We start from the raw sequence: 22,989 nt of genomic DNA, 5'->3' as shown, positions 1-22,989 counted from the left end.
AGGAGCCACACCAAAACCCCAGGCTAGCTCTGTACCATGTGGTCATTGGGGACCCCTGCTTCTTCCCCACTGAGGCTCTGCCCACCTCTGGTCCAGCCACCCCTCTACTCAACTGGCAGGTGAGACAGACTGGGTATGTGGCAGAGCTATGGAAGGCTTGGGGTGGTACCTTTCAAGCACACACTAGCCTCTCTCCCACTGGCACCTGGGGCAAGGAGGCCATGGTACTAGCAATTATGGTGGCAGCTTTAATCCCATGGAGCTGCTAACTTGGCATGGTTTCCAGCTGTCTCCGGCTCTGGAGGGCTCTGGAGCGGGTCACAACTTCCTTCAACTTGGCTGCCGTGAAGGTGGCACATGCCCAGCCCTACATCCCCGTGATCTCATTAGCAGTCCCTGGCTGGTGCACATAGGAGACACACATGAACAGGCCACTCCAGTATGGGGATGTGGCAACAATGGACACCCACCCAGAAGCCATGCCCTCTGCCTGGTGACGCACCAAGGTGTTGAGTCTAGTTCCTAGCCCTTTGGTTTGGCTGTCTGGAACTCGCTTGTGAAAGCAGATGTCCCACTCTAGGGACCCCATGAACATAGCCTCAAGAAGCTGAATTTTGCCAGCAACAAGGATGAACATGGAGGTGGTTTTTGCTTAGAGCTTCTGTTGAGAATGTAGCTGGCTTGCACCTTGATTCCAGTCTTGCGAGACCTTGGGCAGAGGACCCAACCACACCGTACAGAGCTTCCAAGCTGCAGAACTGTGAGCCAACAAATGGGTGCTGTTTTAAGCCATTAACTGTGGGGAATTCTTTATACGGCATAGAAAGTGAGTACAGACGTTGTCCTAAACAAGCTGGTTCCCAGAAAAACTGCCTGCTGACCACAGATGCCTCAGTGGGTCCAGCCAAGATCAGCAGAAACTGTGAGAACTAGATGACCAGTAGACTCATGAGCAAAAGCAAACACTTGCTGATTTGAACCATCAAGTTCTGGGTTCTTAATTACGCAGCAGGAGCTAACCAATAAGGCTTGTCAACGCCTACAAGCCAGGAGAGAAGGCCTGAGAGATGCAGCACAGGGAGCTCTGGGGACTTCGAAGGTGGCGGATTGGGGGTCAGGAAGCTTCAGGGCTTGGGCCTGAGCTGAGCAGGTAGGGAAGGAAGGAAGGGAGGGAAAGAGAGACGGAGGAATGGAGGGAGAAAGCAAGGGAGTTTAAAAGGAAGGATATGTCTGGCAGGGGGATAGCGCATTGAACGTGAGCCTTCAGGATCAGGGTGGAGGGAGATGAGGCTGCCAAGTGGGCAGGGGCAGGACCTTGAGGGCCTTGGGTGACTCTGCCTTGAGGGTAGCGGTTTGAATAGCACAGGGACAAGGCCATGGCAGAAGTTTGGTGTCCGGCATGGAGGATGGAGTTGAAGGGGAGATAGTGGACAAGGGGGACCAGTCAGAGGACTTGTAGTGCTCACCCGGAGAGCCTCCGCTCTAGGGGTCCCGAAAACATCAGTGGTAAACTAAGGCCAGGTGAGGATAAAAGAAGGAGGGGAGGCCGTGACTGAGGGTCACTCTGAGAAAGAACCAGGGTAGCAAGGGACACAACTTGGCTCCCCAGCCTGGGCCAGCAGGACCCCTGCCCAGGGTAGGCTGAGCTTTCTGGGGGATGGGGTGCTGCCTTGGGGAACCTCGCTGAGAGGGAACCAGTCCAGTTCCTGCTGGAACAGGCCAAGCCTAGGGCCTGCTGGCTGAGCCGTGAGGTGGAATTGCAACGCATCGCTTCTGGACAGAGAGAAGCTCATAGCCCAGATGGTTCAGGTGCCTGCCGACCATCCTTCAGAAGGTAGACTGAAGCTTTGGGTGGTGGGGTAACCCGCCCAACATCATACAAATGGCCCAGAGGGTTTGGACTGGAGAACACCTGTCCCCGGGGCTGTGTTGAGACTGCTATGGTTGTCCCTGGAGGTGGCTTTGTGTGAGGAGGGGGAGCTGGAGCCCGCTACTTTTTCCATCCAGGCTCCATCAGAGTGGCAGGAGTCGGGAATGATGTGACGACTTGGAAAGTATAAGACCACATGAGAAACCAATTTTTGTCTCCACTTATGTCAAATAAAATAAAATAACCTCAAAGCATTTGAAGTTCTGTCCGCCTTGGCCGCCTTCCCTGAGGGCGGTGCTGGAACAGCCTCAGACTTGAGTCCCCAGCCTGGCTCTACCTGGGCGTCAGCTCTGCCCAGGTAACCTCAGCTCCAGACCCAGAAATGGCCACCGGAGAACAGCCTTGTACTCTCAGGATATTAGAACGAGCACTTAGAGCCTCGGGAAGTTTGTAGTCCTTTAGGATTTCAGGTCCCTCCTGTTTAAGAGAGTCTTTTCTCTTTGGTCTCCCACTAGCACATCCAGTCAGCAACAGCGGGATCAGAGCTCTGCAAAAAGTGGGGAGTATGGCGCTCTGAGTAGGTCCCGCTTCTGGAGTTTGGGCACAGCTCCCTCATCTTCTGTATGCTCTGGGCCCTGGTCCCTTGCCCAAGGAGAGTCTGATCTTGCATCAGCCTAACTGGCTTTCTTTGACTGCTGCGTAGCCCCCTGCAGGTTCCTTCCAGTCTGTGGAAGGTCAGGAGTCCAGGGCATGTCTTGAGACCTCAGCTGTGCAGGTGGCGCCCATGCAGGCAGCTATGACTATGCCGCTTGAGACACATGTCTTGAGACACAGTTCTCAGCTCTCTGCTGTGTGTCTTTGCTTTCTGGCCCCCAGACTGCTCCCTCGTGCCCTCCCCTCTTTCTGCTGCCTCCCTTCTTCCTTGCTATGGGTTGAATTGTGTTTCCTAAAATTCACAGGTTGAGGTCCTAACCCCTCAGCACCTCAGAATGTGATTGTGTTTGGAAATGGGGTTTTCACAGAAGTGATTAAGGTAAAATGAGGTCATTGGGGTGTGCCTTAATCCAACATGACTGGTGTCCTTAAAAGAAGAGATTAGAACACAGACACACACAGAGGGAAGACCATCTGAGGACACAGGGAGAAGATAGCTGTCCACAAGCCAAGGAGAGAGGTCTCAGGGGAAACCAACTCTGCTGACACCTTGATCTTGGACTATCAGCTTTCACACTCTAAGAGAGTAAATCTTTGTTGTTTAAGCTGCCCATGCTGCATGTGATGCTTTATTACTCAGCCCCAGGAAGTGAGTTTTCTTTCTGCTATCAGCCTTCTCCAGGGATAAAGCTGCTTTGGATGGATCCACATTTTCTCTGATCTTGCATGAGGCAATTTGATGGATTACATGATGTTACGAGGCATTGTCCCTCAGATGCTTCTAAGGCTCACCTTCTATTGTGGGTTCAGAGTAGTTTGTTTTCTACTTCTCCCAGGCCAGACATTTGGGAAACTCTCTACTCCCTTTTTGTTCTGCTAGCAATCTGCCAGTTCTCTCCTGAGCTCTTCTCTTTCTGTAACCACTGCACACACCACCGACATCTGCTGTTTCTGCCTCTTTCCCCAGAGCCACTTGTTCAAAGTTCCATGTTCTATTTGCTACTGTAATCATGTGGGTCACTGTCTCTCCAGTATCTGATCATGGATTTCACCCCATTTCCTGCCCAGCCTCTTTGCTACCGCCGCCACTCCAGTGCCGTGGACTGCACTTGTTTTCCATTGCTCCCTGTTTCTGGTACCAACCCCGTCCTTGGCATGAATTAGGAAGAGCCAGGTTCTGCTGCAAAAACAAATGATGTGATTTTCAGGCTTCATATCCCAAAGGAGTATTTCTCATGCACATCCCATCTTGTATGGGTCAGCTGGGGCCCTGTACCCCACAAGACTCTCAGGGCCCCAGCTACCATCAGCTCCAGCAACTCCACTGTCCTGCAGTGGCATCTGTGGCCCCAGCAGGAAGGTGGAGCCTGGATCTTCTCTTCTGCAGCCTGGCAGTGAGACCCATCACTTTGCCCACAGACCGTGGGCAAAAACTAGTCCTGCAGGCTTGCCTAATTGTAGGAGGTTGGGAATGTGGAGTATGAGCTCAAGCCATTTTGTGTAGAAAATCAGAGAGATGTTCACAGATGCCAAGGCCTGGGGGACACTGGAGTGGCCACCTCCTCTCTGTACCTGTCCACTGTATATCGGGTCCAGGGCTGTACTTCCTTCACCCTGGCAAGTTCACCTTGGCTCCTGGGCATCACACCTGGCTGTCAGGAGCCTCAGCTCTGGGTCTGGTTCAGGACAAAAGGGAAAGCCAAAGGCCATAGAGTCTGCTTTCTGAAGCCTGGGCTGCTTACCACCACTGACTTTACTAGGCTCCCCACTTAGACCAGGAGGCAAAGGGCTCCATGAGGGAGAGAGGTGGGTCTGAGGGGTCCTGCATCCTCCCCCTTACCTCCCTCTCCTTCCCACTCCCCACATGGTTTAGACCAGTGCTGTACTACCTGAATGACTGCCACTGGGCTGGGGCTGGGGTCCACATGCCCCTCCTGTCAGTCTTCAGGGAAGGACTGAGACCCTACTTTGTAGAAAAAATGTCTTCCCCAATAGGAGCCCAGTTGGCCCAATTAGGTGCCATGAGCATTTTCTCAGCATGTTCTCACTGCTCCCAGCCTGTGAGGCTGTGAGCACCCCCTTCACAGATGAAGACTGGGGAGAGGCTGAGGGACTGGCCCAGCTCACAGTCAGCTCTGCAGGCCTGTTCCCATGTAGGGACAGAACACATCCTGTCTGTCCTTCTAGGACACAGCACCACAACCTGGAGCACCCCTGCTAGGGGAAGCCATCCAGCCCCCTCATCTCTCTCTGTACCTTCACCCCTCCTTCCAGGATCCTGTATTGGGTTGAATCCTGTGCTAGTTCTGTCTTTTCAGAGCCCTCAGACTGTGAGGGACAGGGCCACAGTGCCATGAGGGCGGAAGTGGGATTTTCTGAATGAGCCCCTGGAAGCCTTCTGAAATGAGGTAATGTTGTGCCCAATGAGAGGATGAGCAGAGCAGGCAGAGCCCTACACAGGGATGGGGTGGGTGGGATAGATTTTCAAGTGGAGGAAAGAGTCTGGGCAAAGGTGCTTCTTGGGAAAGGAACCACAGCATATCGGCAGATGGCTCCTCCCACCCAGGGTTCTGACACTACCTCCCACCAAAGTTCCCTGGGAACCCTGGACATCTCCACACTAGGTGGCCATCTCAGCCCCAGACTCACCTGCTGTTCCTTTGCCTCCTGCCACCCTGGGCCTGGTCCCTCCCACCCACGAGAGCTGTACTTTCCCCATCTAGCCCTCTGGGCACCTGCCAGGGTACCACTTCAGCCCAGCTCCCTCCTCCTAATTGCCTCACCCCTGCCTCAGCCCCCACCTGCAGAGGGGAGATGCACCCACCCCTAGCCTCCACAGGCCTCCCCCAGGCTACGGAAACAGCCCATTACACCCAGTGCGGATAATGGCCCCTCAATTGAATTAAGAGAGTTCATGGGAAGCCCAGGCATGGAATCGTTTCCGTAAAAGTCCAAATATGGGACAGCGATAGGAGTAGAGGGTGGGGAGGGGACTGTGGATCCACCAAAGAAAACACCCCATGCATTTGTTTCCAATTCCCCTTCCAGCACACTCGCTCTCTCCCAGCTCGCCCAAAGACCTTGGGCGTGGGGCCAGACACTGCGTTTGTAATTCTCTCTCATTAATGGGTAATTTCCCCTTGAGAGGAAGGAGGAAGGAGGAGAGAGCCTTGTGGGGGAGGCAGGCAGCATGCAGCCCTCCCACCTGGAGCTTCTGGCCCACTCCCACCAGGATCCCCCTGGACAGATGGGGAAACTGAGGCCAGAGAAGACTGTGGCTTCTCCAAGCACATTCAATGAGTGGCCAGGGCCCAGCATTGTCTGAGAATGCCAAAGAACAAGAGGGCATGGGAGGGAGGGACTAAGAGGACAACAAAGCCTGAAAATCATTCTGTTGGCGGGTGGAGAGCAGAGCAGAGGCCCTGGCGGGGTTCTTGGCCTACCTTCAGAGGCTTTGGGCAGCTGGCTTGTCCTCACTGAGCCTTGGTTTTTTTTACCTGCACAAGGATATATTTCACAAAAGGGAGATTGCCACAAGGCTCCTGCCACTCCGGGACACCAAGACTTTAGTTCTGGATCATTTGTCCCTGCCTGCTCTTTCACTACCTTTGAACCCTGTTCATGGCTTTGCAGACCATCATCTCCAAAGATGCCCAGGAAATGATAGTGGACAGCCATGCATTCAGCCCCTTGGTGGATGTTGTAAGACATAAACAGGACCAAAGTCTAGAACTGAAGAGATGACATCTGAGGTGGGAGAAAGTAGAGGGAAGCCCCATGGGAGAGGTAGGAAGGGTGCTGGGTTTAGAGCTTGCAGCCTCTTTGGCCCCCACTGTGACCCTGACCTCTGTGGTGGCAGGGTGACCAGACTGATTCCTGGGGTCCTTCCATTGCCTCCCTGGCATGGAAGCCAGGCAGTACTATTTTAGAAATGGGTCAAGTGGCCATGCTGAACCCTCTGCCCAGAGACAAGAGCCCTGCCTGCTCACTGCCAGCCTGTCCTGTAGTTTTTCACAGGCTTTTGGGCCCCAGGTAGATCTCTTCTGGCCTCAGATAGGTGGCATGTGGGACACGTTCAAGAAGCAATTAAACCCAGACTCCAGACCAGGTCAACCCAACTCCCAGGGTGGCTGAGTGTGACTCCAGACAGGTGCTGGCTCAAAACCTCAAGTGTGGGATCCCTGGCAAAACCACCCTCAGAGTGCAGTGGGGGATTGTAGACACATCAGAGCACAGAGGGACACTGAGACCTGCAAGCCTGCCCTGTGTGGTGGGGTGTCTGGGAGCAGACTCCTCCCCACCAACCTTGATAGACAGAGTGTGACTAACGGGCAAAACGTGAGGCTAATGGAAAGCAAACACCAAGGGACTCAGAGCCACACGGTGTTTTCTCAGCAGCTTGTTGCATGGAAGATGGTTGGGCCAAGGGCTACGGTGGTGTCAATCATTTCTGCTGTTTGTCTAACCTCGCTGAGTGTGTTTCTCTTTATTAGCAGAACACAGATAGGGAAGGCGATCTCTCCGCAGATGCGGCTGCAGGAATGCACCCTCCCAGTAGAGCAGAGGACGGCGGGAGGGGCATACAGACTGGAGGACCCGGCGATAGTCCCAGGAGCTCTGGAGACCGTGGTGGGCAATGCTCTGCTAAGCACTCACCTGGCCAGGCTCTGGGGAGGGTGCTTTAAAGGTGCTCCCTCTGAAGCCAGCAGACCCCCAGGAGGCTGTCATTCTGGCCATTTACGAGCAAGATGCTGAACTTTGGTTGGCAAGATGGCCCACCAAGAGTCACACAGCCAGGAAGGAGTGGGAGTATTGGAGGTGCCACTGATTTCTGCCTCTTCCCCAAACTCAGCATTTCCTTCACAGTGCAGCTGGGCTGACCCTGGTCTGGGTCAGCTGCCTCCTGGGTCATTTGAGATGCATCCCACAGGCCTCTGTGCCTTTGGTCATCCTCTCCTTGTGCTGGAACAGGGCAAACAAACTTCTATAAAGTGCCTTGCGGGTTATAGTATCTGTTACAAGTACTCTACCTAATTTTGTAGTGTGAAAATGGACAGAGGTGACTCAATGGAGGGGTGTGGCCATGTCCTGATAAAACTTTATTTATAAAACAGCAGGTTGGAGCAGACTCGCCAACTCTGTGCTAGATTGATTGTAGAAATATTTGCTAGGCCTTCCTACATAATGTTTGTTATGACCCCTGCAGTGTGACGTTCAGCTCCTCGCATGGAGTGGTGGTCATTACTCCACCCTGTGAATCTGGGCTGGCTTCACCACTTGCTTGATCAGCAGAATAGATGCTAAAAGTGTGTTGGATCCAAGCCTCAGAAACTGGCACACATCAACTTTTCTTGGCGCTGATCGCCCCATTCAAACAGCCTGGATTAGCCAGCTGGAGGGCGATAGTCATATGGAGTAGAGAGATGTCATGTCAGCTGAAGCCACCTGAGATCAGCCTCTAGCCAGCCAGACACTGGGTTTGTGAGAAATCAAGATGGGCAGAGCTGTCTGTCCAGTCCACACTTTCTTTCAACACCCTAGTTAGCCCAGCAAAGACAAGACAAACTACCCAGATGCCCCATAGTGTTGTGAGCAATGATGAATGCTTTTTGAGTCATGGGGTGGCTTGTTACATGGCATTATCTAACTGATATCTCTTCCAATTCATCCCCTTCACTGTGGCCAAGATTTACATGCCCCACCAGCTCTTTTATTGGGCTCTCATGTTTCCCTTCATGAGTCACCATTTACCTTCCCTTGCCACTCCAGGCCCAGGTACCAGATGGTTTGGGACAGTCCCATGCTCCAGAGCCCACTGAAATGATTCAAACTGGCCAATCTCAAGTCTGCTCATCCTGCCTTGCCTTTCCTGCAGAAACCACAAGGAAGAGAGATTCTATGTCTTCCTCTTCTTATAAAGGCACTAATTCCATCAAGAGGAGCCCACCTTCATGACCTCATCTAAACCTAATTATCCCCCAAAGGATCCACCTCCAAATATCATCATATTGCAAATTTAGGGTTTTAATAAATGAAAGAGGGTGAGGAGTAGGCACAAGCATGCAGTCCATACCAAGTAGCAAACTGAATCTAGCAGAATAATAAAAAGGTTATACACTCGGATCAAATAGAATTATTCTAAAAAGTTAAAGCTCTTCCAGCATAAAAAAATCAATCATTGTAATAGATCACATGAATAGAAGGAAGGAATAAAACCACATGATCATCTAATAAAGACAAAAAAGGTACTTGACAAAAACCCTTTCGTAATAAAAAATACTCATAAAACTAGAAAGAAAAGTGAATTTCCCCCAAAAAATAAAGGTCAGTGACAAAAACCCACAACGAACATTACACTAAATAGGTGAAAGACAGAAAGCGTTCCCCCCTCAGATCAGGGACAAGAATGCCCACTTATACCACTTCTGTTCAACTGCGCACTGAACTAGCCAGAGCAATTAGACAAAAAGAGAAGATGATCTTTCTTCTGTGTGCTTGCTTCTGTCCTCTTCTTATAAGGAAACCAGCCCTATTGTATTAGGGCCCCATCCTTATGGCCCCATTTAACATTAATTACCTCCTGAAAGGTTCTATCTCCAAAGAGTCACAATGGGGGTTAAAGCTTCAACATATGAATTTGGGGGACATAATTCAGTCCATAGCAACCAAATTTGGTTTCATTTATTTCCTCTATTGTCTTTCTATTCTCTTTTTTTGTTAATCTCTGCTTGAATCTTTATCATTTTCTTTCTTCTATTAGCTTTGGTTTTGGTTTGGTCTCCTTAGTTCCTTAAGGGGTAAACTTAGATTGCTAATTTGCTATCCATTCATTCACAGTTGGACACGTAGGTTATTTCCATGTCCTAGCTATTTTAAATAATTCTCCAATAAACATGGAAAGACAGATTTTTAAGATAGTGATTTCATTTTTTTCGATATATATCCAGAAGTGGAATCACTAGATCAGACGGCAGTTTTATATTTTTAAGTTTTTGAGCATCTTCCATGTTGTTCCATAATGGCTTTACCAAATTACATTTCCACCGACTGAGTACAAGGGTTCCCTTTTCTCCATATGCTCACCAGCATTTGTTATGTCTTGTCTTTTTGATAATAGCCATTCTAACAGGTATGAGATAATATCTTATCATGGCTTTCGATTTGCATTTCCTTGACAATTAGAAACATTGAGCACATTTCACATACCTGTTGGCCATTTGTATATCTATTTTGGAAAAAAAATCTATTCTGTGCCCATTTTTAAATCAAATTTTTTGGATGTTTTTGAATTGTAGGAGTTTCTTATATATTTTTGATGTTAACCTCTTATTGGATATATGTTTTGTAACTATTTTCTCCCATTCCATAAACTGTCTTTTCATTTTGTTGATCATTTCTTTTGCTGTGCAGAACCACTTTAGTATAATATAGTCTCACTTGTTTATTTTTGTTTTTGCTGCCTTTGCTTTTGGTGTCAAATTAAAAAAAAAAATCATTGCTAAGACCAAAGTTAAGGAGATTTCTCCCTGTGTTTTCTTCTAGAATTTTTAGTTTCAAGTCTTTAATCCACTTTCAGTTAATTTTTGTAAGTGGTATAAGTGTCCACTTTCATTCTTTTGCATAGAGATATCTGGTTTTCCCAGTACCATTTATTGATGAGATTATCTTTTCTGAACTGAGTATTTTTTGGCTCCCTTGTCAAGTATTAATTGACCGTATGAGTATGGGTTTATTTCTGGGCAGATTTTGTTCTATTGGCCTATATGTTTATTTTTATGCCAGCACTATACTGTTTTGATTACCATAGTTTTATAATATAGTTTGAAATTAAGAAAGTGTGATAACTTCTTTTTTCTTCTTTCTCAAGATTGTTTCAGCTATTTGAGTTCTCCTGAGGTCCCATACAGATTTCAGGATTATTTTTTCTATTTTTGTAAACAATACCATTTAAATCTTGACAGGGATTGCTTTGAATCTACCGATGGATTTGGGTAGTATGATCAGTTTAACAGTGTTAATTCTTCTGATCATGAATACAGGATATTTGTGGCTTCCTCAATTTTTTTTTATCAATGTCTTATAATTTTCAGTGTACAGAACTTTTGCTTCCTTGGTTAAATTTATTCCAAAATATTTTATTGTTTTTGGTGCTATTGTGCATGGGTTGTTTTTTTCTTTCTTTTTTAGACATTTCATTGTCAGTATATAGAAATGCAACTGATGTTCGTATATTGATTTTGTCTTCTGCAACTTTATTGAATTTATTTATTAAGTCTAGCAGTTTTTCGATGGCATCTTTAGGTTTTTCTATATATAAGATCATGTCTTCTACAAATAAGGAAAATTTTACTTTTTCCTTTCTCATTTGGATCTCTCTTGTCTCCTTCCCTTTACCTGTCTGATTGCTTTTGCCAGGGCTTTCAATACTATGCTGAGTAGGAGTGGCAAGAGTGGGCACTCTAGTCTTGTTCCTGATCTCAGAAGAAAAGTCTTCAACCTTTCACCATTGGGTATACTAGCTGTGGGCTTGTTATATATAGCCTTTATTATCTTGAGGTACATTCTTTCTATTCCCAATTTGTTGAGAGTCTTTATCATGAAAAGATGTTAGATTACTTTTCAAATATTTTTTGAAAAAATGACTATAAATGATAGATGACTATATGATTTTTATTATTCATTCAGTTAATGTCACATTTATTGATTTGCATATGTTGAACCATCCTTGCACCCCAGTGATGAATCCTCCTCAATCAATGTATTTAACCTTAATGTGCTTTTGAATTCAGTTTGCTAATATTTTGTTGAGGGTTTTTCATTGATATTACATAGGGATATTGGCTTTTAGTTTTCTTTTCTTGAAATTTTTTTAATCTGGCTTTGGTATGAGGGTAATGCTGGCCTCATAAAGTGAATTTGGAAGTGTTCCTCCTCTTCAATTTTTTGAAGTATGGGCATTAATTCTCCTTTAAATGTTTAGTAGAATTCACCAGTGAAGCATCCATTCCTGGGTGTTTCTTTGTTGTAAAGTTTTGCTTAGTGATTCAATCTCGTTAGTTGTTATTGGACTGTTCAAATTTTCTGTCTTCAAAATTCAGACTTGACAGGTTGTATGTTTCTAGAAAATTATCTATTTCTTCTAGGTTATCCATTGTTCATAGTAGTCTCTTATAATCCTTTGCATTTCTTTGGTATCAATGTAATTTCTCTTTTTTCATTTATATATATTTTTTGGTTAGTCTAGCTAAAGATTTGTAAATTTTTGTTTATCTTTTCAAAGAACCAACTCTGAGGTTTGTTAATCTTTCCTATCGTTTCCCTATTCTCTATTTCATTTATTTCTGCTCTAATCTTTCTTTATTATTTCCTTCCTTCTGCTAACTTTGGGCTTAATTTGTTCTTCTCTTTCTAGTTTTCTTGTTGTATAATGTTAGATTATTTATTTGAGGTCTTTCATTTTTCTTGATGTTTGTATTTATAGTTATAAACTATCCTCTTAGGACTACTTTCACTGTATTCCATAAATTAGTATGTTGTGTTTCCATTTTCATTTGTCTCAAGATTTTTTTAAAATTTCCTTTTCGATTTCCTCTTTAAAACATTGGTTGTTTAAGAGTGAGTTGTTTTATTTTCATTTATTTATGAATTTTTCAGCTTTCTCTTATTAATTTTTAGTTTCATACCAATGTGGTCAGAAGATACTCGATATAATTTCTATGTTCCTGAATTTGCTGAGACTTGTTTTGTTTCCTAACAGATAATATATCCTATGAAATGTTCCATGTGTCCCGAGAAGAATGTGTATTCTGTTGCTGCACTTCAGTTAAGGGGGAGGGTGGGCGGTGACATGCCTTCAGGCCTGCAAATCAGGGGAATCCGGGGTACAAAGAAATGGGACCTCAGTCTTACCAGACAAGGAACAGATATTCAACCAACAACCTGCATGAGTGTGGGAGGAGACTCATCCTTGGCAACTCCAGAAAAGGGTGCAGCTTGGCTGGCATTCAGTTTCAGCCTTGAAGACCCTGGGCAGAGAACCTAGTTGGGTCCCATGGACCTGGACTTCTGACCTTCTGGCTTACACAATAGTAAGAGAATAAATTTGAATTGTTTTGAGTTGCTCAGTTTGTAATAATCTGTTACAGCGATGAGTATACCAGGCTTCAGGGTCCATTTGAAACTGCGAATTCAGGTTTCCTTGTAATTTAGCCATGCTCAGCTCATCACAGTCTGCTGTCCTGCTGCAAGCAACAATGGGCTCTTAACACCATGAGCCTGGGTTCTTGCCCTGCCAGGAGTTGGTGATTTCTTTGACCTGAGCTCATCACTTCCTTAGGCAGCAATTTACAGTCCTTCCAGTTACAGCCACCCCCGACCCCATCTTTTGAGTGTTCACTATGCCGCCCGGCCCAGCTTGAACTTCTGCCTACATCCCATCCCAGTGCAGCGTGAGGTGATGTCACAGCAGTCATGCCTCTGAAGTAGCTGAAGCCCTCCACTCCAAACCATGATTGCTCTCTGCCCGCCGTGACCCAACCACAGAGTCTCATCCTAGAGCCTTCTTTTGGGGACGATGTTTAGTAACAAACCCCAGAACAGAACTTGAGCTGTGAGTTCTTATGAAAGCAATTTATTAGGAAGGAGCAGGGAACACAGGGGAATGAAGCAGAGTGTGACATCAGACAGAGCCCTTGATGCCACCCATAGGGAACAAAGGACATGGATGGACCATCCTCCAGAACCATCACTGGGCACAAAGGGCTGGGTGACCTTACTCTTCTGCCTCTCGGTCACCAGCGAAGGACTGATAAGTCTTGAAAAAGTGTAAATCCTTAAGTGCCCCTCATCCTTCATATATGTAGGCAAAGCAGGTTCTAGAAGCTTTGGGGCAATGTCCCCTTGCTCTGGCCCTTCAAAAGCTGATGTGGGGTGTAGAGCTCACTAAAGGTATGAACAGATGGGGTAGGCAGGTCTTGACAGGCCCATTACAATTTGGAGCACAGGAGGTCCAGTGCCTCTATGTGTTTGTTGAATGAATAAAAGGACATTGAGACATTCCTCCATTGGTCACTTACTTATTCGAGCATACCTGCTCTGACTGCTCCTGATACCCAGCTGTGCACTGGACATAGACACAATCCAGGGCAGGGCATCTGTCCCAGAGAAACTCAGGAAGGAAAGTAGGACTGTGTGTGTGTCCCAGCTTGGAAAAGAGGGTGCTCTTTAAGTTCTGGGAGCATCAGCTTTGTCCGGGGTTGGCTTGCGGGAGGGACCGAGGAAGGCCTCCTGGAGGAGGAGATGGCTAAGGGGAGCTTTTAAGTAAAAACAACAAAGGAATCATCCTGTGGCAAATGGGAAATCCCTTTGTGCTACAGGCCAGGAGAGGCCTATGAGCCTGTTAGGGTTTGGGTCCCACTTTGTCACATGCTAGCTGGGTTGGCCAGGTAAGTCACATCCTCTCTCTAGGCCAATTTATGCACCTGTAAAGGGAAGAGGTTGGCCTAGCGAGAGAAGGGCTCAGAGACCTCTGGGCTCAGTTACCAGTGGGTCAGTTCAGGACCATGGCCAGGCATCCCAGCTTTCTGGGTTCGGTTGCCTGCCATGGGAGCCTGAGGGTGGCTGCTGGGGCCTGGGGCAGCGTGGAGCCTCATTACTGTGAGTGACTGTGGGTGCATGTGAGTGTGTGTGACTATCTGTGTGTGTATTTGTGTGGTGTATATATGTTTGTGTTCCGCGTATATGTATCTGTACAGGTGGGTGGTGTCTATGTGTGTTTACTATGTATATGCAAATGTAGCATGTATACATGCATTGTGTGTATATATATGTGTGTGGTGTGTAGATGTGTTGCGTGCATATATATGTACATGTGTTGTGTGTGTCTATATATGTGTAGTCTTTATATATGTGTGTTATGTGTATATATGTTTGTATATGTATGTTGTGTGTGTCTTTGTCAGTCATCCCTTACCCTTCTGCCCTTCCCTGGGTCAACCCTACAAGCCATAGCACAATGCTCAGGGCAGACAGCCCTTTTGAGGGGCTGAGGCCTCAGGAAGCCCTGGGAAAGGCAGCCCCTAGACTCTACTGACCTCAGCTTCAGGAACGAGAACTTGAGGGAAGGGTTCCTGGTTCTAGGCCCCTCAGGAAATCACTTTCAGGTCTGCCTCCGGTTCACTAAAGTGAGTGCTGGAGGAAAACAGTCTTTTATGTTAAATTGCCTCAATTTTCAATTTGCTTGACATTTGAGCAGCACAGGCCTACCGAGGCCTCTGGCTCCCTTCCTGGAACAGCCAAGGGCTGGGCAATTCCAGAGTCCAGAAAGCAAGGTGCAGCTTCCTAAGGGGCATAGGGCATCCAGGGGCCTGAGGTGTGCATGGATGGGCCCCCGGGTAGTGGCACAGATGGCTGGCTCCCCCTCTTCCCTCACAGCCAGGCTCCCTCTCCTGGATAGAGCCTGGGTTTGCAGCCTTGGCCTGGCCCCCACCGCCATTTGCCCTGCAGCTTCCCAAGGGCTGGTCATTCCACATGCAGACAGACACTTCTCATCCCATCATGACCACTGACCACAGCCCTCTCCCAAGCTCCCAGGAGCACCCCTAGCCTGCTCCTGCCTCCCCTTCCAGGCTCTGGTGCCTCCTCATGGGCAGTCCTGTGCCCAGTCCTGGGGTCAGTGTGGGGATACAGCAGACAAGATCACACATACCACAGACACATGCTGAGCTGCACCAGGTAAGACTCTTGCCCCTTGGAGCCATGCCCAGGTAAGAACAGAGAGTGACCCGAGAAATAAGTCAATTAGTGTATGAGGAGAGGGAATGCTTTGAAGGAAACAAAGAGGGGCTGGAGGAAGTGCAGGAGACCACTGAGAAAATGACATTCAGGGACAAAATGGTGGGATGGTGAGGGAAGGGCCAGGTGGAATCTCAGAGGTCAGAGTAGGCGGGGACTTGGGGACTGCTGGGGAGTGGGCTTCTCTCTGAGAGACATCACCCCCTGAGAGGAGTGGTCCAAGAGGCCACTGACAAGGGTGGGTTGAGGAGTGAAGGGGAAAGTTTGACAGGCAAGGGCTCAAGACAGGTGCAAGATGGCAGGTGGAGAGGTGATGAAGGATGACCCCGAGGCTTATGTCCTGGAAAGGCAGGGCTGCCATGGGTAGATTTGAGGAAAGATAGTGGATTTTTAATACAGTCCTATGGTATTTCGTGATGACCCCAAGGCCTCTCTCCACCTGGCTCCCAGCCTTGAGAGCAGGGCCCTGGCTCCATAAGCATTTGCTCTTTGCTAATGCCTGAGGCTCCAGGGATGAAAAGCAGGGCTGTGGAGGGACAGGCATCCATGCTGCCCTCCTTGGAGACAGAATTTCATAGGATGAGGAAAGTCCAGGATATGTCCTGGGAGGGGCAGCTTTGTGTGTTTCTAGGGGAGCTGAAGCCTTTAATTCTGAAACAGTTTTTAAACAACAATGGAGTATTACCTTTTAATAGTGATTTTTAAATGTCAGACATCCCTAGGACCAGATCTGGGCTGATGGTCCCTGCTGACTCTGGACGTCCACTTTGGGGGGTCAATGCACTCTGGGCTTGAGGACCAGGGCAGGTTCCTGACTTCACTCACACAGCTCCTGTCTGCTCTGCTCCCATTCCCACCTGTGTCTCCTGACCTCTTGCTAGCCTAGCACCCTGGACATGTCTCCTCAGTCCACACATGCTCTCTCCCAAGGGGCAGCCAGGGGAACATTTATCTACCCGATGAGCTGCTGTGGGAATTATTTGGGATGAGAAGCAGGGCGCTAGGGGTCAGGCAATGGGTTGGGGTCCAGCTCTGCCCCACTTACCCCATGATTTACCCCATGAGGGCCGTGAGGAAGAAGGCAGACTATCGGGTCTGGAGCCTGTGCCCCACCCAGAATTACACTCACAGCTCTGTAGTGACAGGTATGTGGGCTCCAGAGCAAGCTCCAGTCCTGACTCTGTGCCTTTTGGCTATTCAACCCTGGGCCAGTTGCTAAACTTCTGTGTGCCTCAGTTTCTAAGCCTCGAAATGAGGATACAGTAACTGGCTTCTGGTTGTCACACAACTGCAGAAAACAAGCATGTACCTGGGGTGTGTCACTGCTAATAGGATGATGAGGTGTCCAGAGACAAGCTGATACCAGAGCATATTCCTGTTCATGATGCCCCTGAGCCCTCTCAGTTGATCCATAGGGGCTCCCCCACTTGTGGACTCATGGCAATGTGCTGGGCTGGGCACTGTCTTCTTAAGGCTCCCCAGGACCCCTTCTTGCCCAGTGATGAGGCTGCCTCAAATCTTACAGCCTAAACCGAACCTCCCTCCTACACCCTGCCCCTTACCCAGTGCCCTTGGGATGCCCTTTCTGCCTATCATACATGCCCATTACCTACTCTTCACATGCCATGGATGCCTACCCTCACTGTCTTGCTGCCACCAGCCATCCCAATCCATGAGCCTCTCCTAACTTTACCCTCTGTGCCCACTGCTCCATGGTGCCTTTGTTCCTACTGTCTCCATGAGACCGCGCTTCATTTTTCTCTCTATACTGCTCAGTTGTCACCACCTCCATGCAGCCAGCCTTGGTTTCTCCACTCCCACCAAAAGAAAGTGGTTCTTCTTGTGTTCCTTGTGTCCCTCACTCCCATACAATTTGCTCATCCTCCATGATAGCAATCTTTCTCCACTTGAGGCCAGGCACTATGCCCAAGTCCACTCTGAGCCCCTGGGACTGAGAAGGGACGAAATGGAGCCAGGCCCTCAAGGAAGAAGTTGGAGGGTGAGAGACAGGGAGATGGACAAAGAGTTGGAGGGTGAGAGACAGGGAGATGGACAAAGATTGTGGGGAGAGATCAGAAGTCAGCATTGGACGGATAAGGACAGGGGGGGACAAGGGGAGAGAGACCAACAGTGAGGAGAAAATGAGAGCAACAGAAAGATAGAGAGAATCCGACAGAGAGAGAATGACAGAAAATAAAGAGACATCGAGAATCAGATAGACTAGGAGAGAGAGTGAGAGAGAGCGGGAAAGAAACCCTGAAACCAGAGGAAGAAGAGAGGGTGGAGAGAGGGAGCTGAGACACAGGAATAGAGAGAAAGGGGAGAGAGAGAGAGAGAAACCAACCAACCAGAGAAAGTCCCAGCTCCACCTTAGGGGAAGGAACCTGGAACAAGGAGAGGGGGGAAAGGTGGGAGGGAGGAGGGAGGGTAGGAGGGGGGAGGGGTGGGAGTGGGTCGGGACTGGGGAGGGCAGGAGGTGGAGGCCCAGTGCTTGGGCTGCCTCTCGGGAACCCTGACCCCACCTCCTGCGCCCTGCTGCTCACCTCCCAGTGGCTCAGGTTTCAGGGCTTGGAGCTAAGGCAGATTGGGTAACAAATGCATGTGCATCGCATTATGAAGAAAGCCTTAAAAAGCCCTCGTTTATCGCTGTTTACGTTACATGATTGAGGGGAGAATTTGCCAAGACCAAAGGTTACTGCTGGTGTTTCTGTGACGATATTACCTCAAACTCAAGCAATTAGCGTCAAGGAATTGTGCGTTGTCTTTGCAAGGGTTTTCAAGAGCCTGATGCGTAGGGATGGACTTCCAGGCCACACAGCATGACCAGCTGCATATGCACATCTTCCGCTTTGCACAGACTTTCCATTGGCCTGGCTGGTCACCTGCCTTGCTGGGCCTCAATTTCCCTTTGCGTGGATGGGCCCAGACTCTAGGGCTCCCAAATTTTGTTCTCTAAGCATATGCCTTTGGTTTTTCTCCCTGTTTCTCTTTTGGCTGATAAATCCTTTCTTGAGACAATAATGGAAATGGTTTGAGTGGTAATTAGTAAACACTCTCCTTTCTTCCAAGGAAGACAGATGTGAGAAATCTGCCCTCTACCCTCTCGTTTCCCCAGGCCAGGGCTGGGACGTGGGGGAATGATTGGCAGCAGGGCCTTGTACTTTCAGGTGTGGCTAGGTGCACCTCAGTTTCCTCATCTGTAATCAAGGTGATAATAGCACCTGCATGGGACCATGAGGGTGGAATGGAAAAGGGTGCCAATCACTTAGAGCAGTTCCCGGCACATAGGTGACATACACCTAGACCAGGAATCTGGAGAGACTGGTCTGTGGAACCAGCACACTCTCATTGTGCCAGGCTGGCAGGCACCCTAAGAAGGACGGGAAAGAGACCAGAACCCACTCCGAGGTGGGAGTGGGTGTAGGGGTTCCTGTTACCTGTTTCTTCTCACCATCGATCCCTCCTGCATCTTGCAAACCAACCGGCTGAAGTCACATAGGTGCTGCCACCAGGCCCCCCATCACAGGGCATCTCTAGCCTAACAGTCAGCAGAGATACTAGGCCTCAGGGGGCGCCAAACTGGACTGACTTTAAGTGGACAGATGGCAGCCAGGCCACAAGGCCCAACTCTGCTCTGCCCCTCATTCTCCTTTGGCACCCACCTGGGTTCTTCACTGGAAGCCAGGACTAATCATATCCCTCCCTTATAGGGTTGTCAAAAACTATAGTGGAGTAGATGAGGAGAGCGCCCAGAAACGGCATGGAATTGATCCTGTGTGCCATGAGGCCCCTGAACACTGACTCTGAGGAGGGGGTCAGATGAGAACCAGGAGGCCTCATGGGGGAAAGAACCACCAGGTTTGCATGATGATGGGGGAAAATCCTAAACAAGTGCCTGATCACTGAAGGATTTGGAAATAAAGCAACATCCACAGGATTTCAGGGGGGCTGGGCTTGTCTCCTCCTCTCTCCAGCAGGGCTTTTGGCTCCTCCCTGCAGAGGCCCCTGGACAGCCCAGTGGTTATGCTCTTACACTTTACATGATTTCTGGGCTGACAGGTCCTCAGGTGGGCCATAGCCTTAGTCAGCATCCCAGGAGCAGAGGGTAGAAGTCACCAGGAAAGGGGAGTCCCAGTGGCTATATTCTGACATGTGACCTCAGGCGCTCTGCAGTATGAAAAGTACCTGCCCAGAGAGAGGGTCCTAGTGGACAGAAGATAGAACCATGAGCCGGACAGCCAGGGCTCAGTTACTGGCAGAGTCATACGCTTCAATTCCTAACAAGGGACATTAGGCCTCCCTGAGCTGACTGCTTATCCTTTCTCCCTCTTATTATTATCCCATTTTATAGAAAAGGAAACTGAGGCTGAGATACATAACTGTGCATTCCAGGCTTGAATCGACATTCACCAAGTTACTGGGTGGAATTGGGCTTTGTTGTGTCCACCCTGAACCCATCCAATGCCTGCATCCCAGAAATCTAGTCAGCACCTTCCATAAGCCAGAACTGGGTGCAGGGCGACTCCCTTCTGTACCATCCAATATCTCCTCTCTGACATTTCCTGAGCCAATGGGCAGCACTGCTGGGAGACCAGCACCCATCAGGCTCCCACCTCCTTGCTGGGGACTTTCCGCTGGACCCACAAAGTGCCCTCTGGCCTGGCCTGAGCTCAGCTGCTCCTTGATGTGCCCAGCCCAGGACAGCCTCAGCATCCCTAGCCTTTCCTTGGTCAGTGACCAAAGCCCTGTAACCCCAGGATGTCCAGAGGGACCTGACAACCCATCATACCACTCCAGTTCCACCTCCGGAGAGACCAGCTAATCCCTCAAGGTCGCCACTCACCTTCAACATAAAGCACCCATTCTTCTTCAGTGTGGGGCTGAGGTGGGAAAATATTTTCCAAAGGTCAGTTTTCCAATTATACTTAAAATTTGAAAGTTCATTTTTTTTTTTTTTTTTTGCCTTTCCTCTGTGCAGTCGCGTTCTGCTAATTTCATAAAGATACCATTTAGCTGAGGTAGGTGGGATTCTGGGCATCAGAACAGCTTCCCAACATCAACAGCCAGCCGTAACTGTAACCACTGACTTCCCATCATTTGTGGGGGAAAAAAACGTTTCTCTCCCCAGAAATTATGGCCTGTAGGAATCAGACAACATCCCCATTGCCTAGTGGGAAATTGCAGAGATTTTCTTACGTACTTAACTGCAAGTTACATTTGTAAAGGTCTGCTCATGGGCTGCCCCACACTGGGGCACCATCTTCATCATTCTGCGTCCCCAGATGCAGCTGAGTGCCTGTTTTACCAGACAGAGGCCCTGGAGTCTGGCATACAGCTCCATGACTGAGGACCTCTGGATCTGGAGGGCTGGGCCTCCACTCAATGGCTCTGGTATGAGTCTGAGAGGGGATGGAGCAGGCCAGACGGGACTGTCTTGTCTGCACTTTTAGGGTGGGAACAGAATGTAGGTACACAGGCAACAAACCTAGTACTTGCCTCAGACTCCCTCTCCCTCCTCTGCCTCAGTTCATGCCAAAGGGAATTGGTAATCTGACCCTTCTCCCCACCTATTTGTCTGCCCCACACTCTCCGTTCTTCAGCCTGGCTAGACTTTCATCAAACCTTCCAGGCCTGCACATAGCTCAGAGGTGGGGTGGGGGGGGGGGTCCTCCCTGAGGCCTCCCAAGCCATCCACCCTCACCAGTCACTGCTGGTTCTAGGCCTGAGCACAGTGAGACCTATCCCCTTCTCTCTGTGATAAGACACCAAAGTTGTTGTGAGGATGAAATGAGAGATGTGGTGGGGACAGCTTCAGAAGCCACTGGGGGATGACGACAGGTGATGGGAGCAGGAGAACTGTGTCCCACCAAAGAAAGGAGGCCAGACTTTTCCTGGAGTGGGGAGGGGGAACTGTAGGGCAGGATAGAGCCCCCTACCCTGGGGTTCTCACCCTTTGTTTCAGGTTCTTCAGGGCACCTTCAGGGGTGAGGAGGAGGCATCCAGCAAGAAGGCAGAAGCAAGGGGCCCTTTCAGAGAATGGTCTGGCTCCAGGCCAGGGCCCGGGGTGCAGGTGCAATGAGAAGCCTCCATCCTGTGGGGACTGGGGAGGATGAGCACAGGCACAGTGAGGAGCAGGAGTGTGAATGCAGGGCCTGGGTGTGCAGATCCCACCCTTCACTATGAGGCTAAGGGGCTAACTGGACCCAAGTCGGGGCAGGAGGAAGATTTATACCCAGTCTAATGGGAAGGGCAGTGCCTCTCATCTCAGGCCAACAGGCCAGGTGGCACCAGCAGTGACCAATTATAGAAGAAGCTGGGAATCTGGCCTTTATGTGAAATACCTCAGTTTTCAAAGTTTGGCACCTAACTCATTTTTAAACACAGCAGGTCAAACCACACCAGGCTTTGGGCCTTATCAGTTCTCTCACTTCCTATCCTTCCTAACACCCCACGTTCCAGGTACCTCTGTGGTTCCTTGCTTCTGCCTTAGGGCCTTTGCACATGCTGTTTCCTCTGCCCAGGACACTCAATTCAATAATTGCACAATGAGCTCCTTCTCTGTTCTAAGTGCCCTGATCCATCCTTTATTCCAGTCCACTGTCCCATTTTCTCTTCCTTCCAGCTCTGTTCTGCCTTCACGTTACATTATACTCTTATTGATTCATCTGTTTATTATCTGTCTCCCTGCAAAGACTGGAAGCTCATGAAGGCAGAAACCTGTCTTATTTGTTCACTGCTTTGCCCGCAGTGCCTAGAACAGTGTCTGGTACATAGTAGGTGTATAATAATAGCCTAGTGAATGAATGAACAAATGGGTATGTGAACTTCTTATCCTCTCACCGCGTGGCTAGCAGCACTCTCCTACCCCTGTCATTCCCTATTCTTTCTGGGACTCTGGGGACCTTTATCACTGGGTCCTGAGCTGGGTCCCACAGGAAAGGCCCCTTGCCCTGAAGGGAGGAAGGGACCTAACTGGGGGGTGATGTTGCTGGAAGCCCTCATGCCCTACCACTTAGCCCCACTACTCTGTCTTTTTTGTTTGCAGAACTGTTTGCCATCTGAAATGACCGGGTTTACCAAGCTTGTCTGTTCACCTGTCCCAAAGCAGAACTGGGCCTAACACATCTGTGGCATAGCGAGGAGGTGCACGTGTCTGGGTATGGGCACGAGGGTTCCAGTGTGGGTGGTGAGGTCACTGGGGCTGTGGGTAAAGCAAGGAGTTAGTAGTTTATTCTAGGAAGTTATTGAGGGTCTGTTATAGACACTAAGGTGTACGGAGAGAAATTTCATGGTCAAAACATGTGTCTTCAGCTTCTAGATGGTAGAGGTATAAGAGTAGAACAGACTCATTCCTTGGCAAGGGCTCTACATCTACAAGTGTACAAGGGCTCTAGATGTATAAGATGCAGAAGTATGGCCCTGCCTTCAAGGAGCTAAGACTCTAGGGAGGGAGATCGTGAGGCAAATAAGATAAATATAAATTAATTCCCATATTCATGCATGCATACATCCACTCAACCATCCATCTACCCCAGGCTGTCCTGCAGGGCTTGGCCCCACTGGTCTTTTGACTATCTGAACAATATCCTGCATTCACTCTCCCAAGATGAAAAATACAAAGGGAAAAAGGCAAAGTTCCAGGCATTAGACCAAATATTCCATTACTCAATGCC

Source organism: Rousettus aegyptiacus, unplaced genomic scaffold (genome assembly GCF_014176215.1).
Source record: "Rousettus aegyptiacus isolate mRouAeg1 unplaced genomic scaffold, mRouAeg1.p scaffold_m13_p_3, whole genome shotgun sequence".
Taxonomy (NCBI): Eukaryota; Metazoa; Chordata; class Mammalia; order Chiroptera; family Pteropodidae; genus Rousettus; species Rousettus aegyptiacus.
This window is presented reverse-complemented; position numbering follows the sequence as displayed.